Below are 4,784 nucleotides of genomic sequence, written 5' to 3'. Positions count from 1 at the left end.
GGAGACAGAGAAAGGGAGGGTTAGGAGGATGCTGGAAGGAAGAGGATGATGAGAAGGTAGGGAGGGAAAGAGGGACTAAAGAGGACAGAAGGAGATTTGAGGGAGGATGGGAGGAGATGAAAAGAAGGGGAGAAAGATCAGCGAGCGGGTGTTTCCAGGCTTAAGGCTGCTGGAAGACTTGTTAATTTGTGTGCGAGATGAGAGTTACTGTACTGTAGGTAGAGAGACAGAGAAGGAAAAAGCACTTACAGTACATGTGAAACAGAGACAGATACCATATTTGCCAGTGTGATTCCACACATTTCTTGCCGCCTTTCGCTTTGTGTCTGCTCTCCGGCATGCGACGCCACCCACATGATCTCTGAAAAGACTTCAGACTCAATTACGTGTCTGCCAAACAGTTACGGTCAGAGGATGAAGATTTCTGTGCCTCCTAGTGTAACATGACAATACTTATTTATAGTGTTTTGAAGCAAAATGGTGGATTATTCAGCGTGCTGGCTAGGTGTTATTATAGTAAGCTGATATGTGTCTGTTACTGTGTCATTCTGCTGTTGCAGTAAGCTGGTGTGGAGACACTAAGATGGCAGGGACCGGGCCAGGTTGACGTTGAAAACATCACATGAACATCACAGGCCTTGTGCGGCAGTATTCAGATAATGTGTGTGTGTGCGCTTTTATGTCTGTGTGCATGTTTCTGTGAATTTTAGGGTTTATGAGTGAAAGGAAAGAAACACAGAATAAGAAAAATGGATGAGAGAATGGCAAACAGGGTGTTTCTTTTTCAATTTTCACAGAAAAATAGCAAGATTTTTTTTCGAAAGAGGGGATCCTTTCGCCCGCATTTTAAGTCCCCACACATCCATAAAGGTGTCGTGTTTCCTGCTGCAAGATGACACTGTTCACCTCAGCTTTATTGCCACATTCAGAAAATATTCCCACTGATAGAAAGTGAAGAGAAAATCTGGAGGAAATGTGAACCTGCTGATCATACATCCCTGAAAGTAATAAAAAAACAATAAATAGTTAAACTACAGATGTTTTTGCTACAAATGTATTTTCAAAATGTGATTTTCACTCAGACATTGGTATTATTGTTTTTTTAAATCCAATTTTACCCTTTTTTAATATTCACTATATGCCGATTATTCACTGGATTTAGACCTACCAAAAAAAAAACACAAAGCCTGTGGATCAGTATCTCTCTGAAACAACTATAAGACCGCATTAATCGCTCCATAAATTCTGATTTAGGAACGTGTCTCCCTGCTGTTTCGACTTGTTTCCTCCCCTGTCAGGAGGGAGCCAGGAGCAGAGGATTAGAGCCTACCTCAGCATTGGAATGCCTGATGGCTGCTAACGCACAGCTCCCATCACCTTCTAAATACCCCAGCTGGTAGTTTTAGTATTGAGAAGCAGTGGGCCACACAACTGTCGACTTTGCACTTCATTTATGATAAACTTAAGTCGGCATTAATCTCCGCCCGTCGCCGTGTGTTGAACCAGTGTTTGGAACAACATGTTTATCTGGCGGGGAAGGCGAGTGGAGTGGGAGCCAGGGGAAGGCACTCGTTCACAGAGATAACCCAGAATATCTTTGCCTCTCTCCCTCCCAGTGCCGCTCTGAAACTGGGAGTGTGATTGTGTTTATGTGTCTGGGTGCAAGGGCGTAACAGTGATTTATGGGTCCTGTGCACATCAGACATCTAAAAGCACCCAGCCGCAATGCAAAATTCACATTTTGATTTACTGATCAGTTCTAGAAACTTCTTTGGTTTTGCTTGCTACCCTGTTAAGGTCATACGGGGGGTGAAAACGATATAACATGCAGATCATTACTATGTAATTTGATAATCCTGAAATGAATAGCAGTATAAACTTTATAAATATAAACTTTTGTGAAGCTTAATGTTTTCCTCAAACGGGTACAGACGGGTGCTGAAATTTTAACCCAAACCAACCAGGAAACGAGACGGAAAAACTGCGGAACAGAAAAAAAATGAAGGGTCCAAGGCTAGATTTGAACTCTTGAGGATGTTGTAGTTATGTGTTATGTATCATGGACCGCCCACTGTGATACTTTAAATGTAACCTTTTTAATGTCAAAAACTTTCTCTCTCATGCACACAAATGCTGGGTTCGCTTGTGATATATATGCATTCAGTGCAACAGTGCAATAAGAACATCTGCTGCTACTTTATCTATCTATCCATCATTATGAAATAACTAGTGAACTGGTTGTAAATATCTACATCAACATGATATATATATGCAGCCCTCACCAACCTTTTCTTGTAAACAGAAACATCACCCAACTCTGCAGTTCCTCTCAGCTCTACAGAGTGTTTTAGTGCCTTTCAGCTCATTGTTTTGGTTTGCTGGCTGTGGCTTTACTGTTCTAGATCACTCTCACTGCTCTCATCAAGCTTGTTTCCAGCTACAGCAGGCAGCTAAAGAGCCAAATGCTCTCTCCAAGTGGCCAAGAACCTCAATTACCAATTAATAATGGATTAAACATCATAGAGAAGGAACACCATAAAATAATCAATACAAGAAAATGGTAATCAGTTGTTTACTAATCAAAACTGACTCATGGATTAGCCTTGATGTGAGAAGATGATGAAAAGAAATGCTAGTTTGCATTATCCAAGTTTTCACCAAACAGAGAAATTCAGAAAGAACAAGATCTCCAAAACAAGTTTACCCTTATGTATTTTACAGAGTAGAGTGTGTGTGTGTGTGTGTGTGTGTGTGTGTGTGTGTGTGTGTGTGTTTGTGCGTGTGAGATAAAGCAAGACAGCAACAAAACAGCACAAATCAGTATTCCTTGTACACATGGTTTAATTGCAATTTTAATACAACTGAAAGTAATAATTAATAGTAACACTTAATGTTTAATAGTAATATTTATATGTTAGACTCATACTCGGCCTAAACCTGCAGCATTCAGTAAATTCATTTCTATGGTAATTTCTGAAGCAATTTATTTGTGTTGTTGCTGCACTTGGTAGCATTACACGTCACAGGTGTCCATATTATTGTGTCCACCCCGCTGTATTTTTAACAGTTAGTCTTCAAAACCTGTTGATGGGGAGACAATTTTAAGGCTGTTCACAAAGAAAAAACCTTGCCTGATTTTACTCCTGGTGGTTCCACTTTGTCTCACACAACACAACACTTGCTGTGTCGTGCGTTTTATTTGTTTGCGCTTTCGATGATTTCCACCAATCCATGTTTCAAAAACCAGAGCAGTGTGAAATAGAAGTGTAAAATCTTCATAAATATACACTTGAGGATGACAAAAGGCATTTTAGTTCAGACAGTTTAGGAACCCTGGCTCATCCTGGGGAGCTTCTGTTTATATGAATGCGGGCGTAAGAAAAGACGTGCATGTGTGTGTGCTTTACTGAATGAGAGCCGGTTGGTTCGTGCACGTGCCAGTTCTCCAGCCGTGGAATGAATCAGATCTGCTCTCAAGACTGCGTACCTCTCTCCAACGGGGACTCGTAAAAGAAAGCCCTACATGAAATCCATTATGCTTAATTCCCCAAATCCATAATACCCTCAGAGGTCTTAATCTCCATCCCATTCTTATATAAATTAGCTTCCTCGTCTCTGGCAGACGGAGCTTCCTGAGTCGACACCAAAGGCCTAGACCTCTCTCCGCTCTCAAATGGGTGGAATCGCTGCGACTACATGAAACAGCCGTGATCTTTTCTTCGGCCGATGCGCTTTAAACTGCAGAGGGACAACATCATCGACATCTCCGGGGCCTTTGTCCACCAGGAAAACAGAATGAACTTGTTATTTCGAGTTCACGCGCGGGGGGAGGGAGGGAAAGTGACGCTTTTTGTCAGGCTCTGATGTTTTTGTGGCCTCTAGTTTCCTCTTTTGTTTGGGGCATCTGTCAGAGGCTGTTTTCTCGAAAGTGGTTCTGGGACGAGGATGAGTGAAGCGCTCTAGTGTGTGTGTGTGTGTGTGTGTGTGTGTGTGTGTGTGTGTGTGTGTGTGTGTGTGAAAGAGAGACAGAGATGCAGGATAACCGGGGGCGATGCACCGCAGTTTCGAACCAGGAAATAAAAACAACATTCCAAAGAGAATAATGCAGCAGGAGGAGGAACCTAGTTCCACTGAGGTCCCCTGGCGTTGCTTGCTAGCTAGTGTGTGTTTGTGCACGTCTACCAGCTTTTGAGCATCTCTATGTGTGCTGGTTATGTACACATGCTTGTCCTCCAGCACTAGAATGAATCACACACACACACACAGAGTCATATAATTAGTGCTGGGTCCCCACAGTGGCATATTATAAAGGTTCTTCTCCACATTTCCAAAGAACACAATGTTTTGCTTCTCTCTTGCGCGACATTAATCAGGGGAAAAGACTTTACTGTTTTCCAGCACATTTTTTTAACTCCCCCTTTCCTCCCTCTTTACTTATTCTCCCTCCCTCTCTTCTTAATCGCTCCCACTTTCAAACACCTCCCTCTGTAATTATTTCCTTCCTCTTTCCCCCCCATCTTCACCCCCCCTCCCTCCCTGCCTTCCCCTCTTTTTATTATATCTGCCTCCCTTGCCGTCCATCCCCCTTTGTTACTTCTTATTTAATCTCACTTCGTTTTTACTACACCCCACCATCCCTTCACTCCATCCCATCCCTTTTCCTTTCTCTCTCCTCTGTCTGTCTCTGTTAAATGGGAGCAGTGACCCCATTACGGAGTGTTGGTGCTGCGGAACGGAGGAGGAAGAGGAGGAGAGGGAAGGAGGAGCAGGAGGAGGAGAGGATG

The sequence above is a fragment of the Thunnus maccoyii genome, chromosome 16, assembly GCF_910596095.1.
Source record: "Thunnus maccoyii chromosome 16, fThuMac1.1, whole genome shotgun sequence".
NCBI lineage: Eukaryota > Metazoa > Chordata > Actinopteri > Scombriformes > Scombridae > Thunnus > Thunnus maccoyii.
This window is presented reverse-complemented; position numbering follows the sequence as displayed.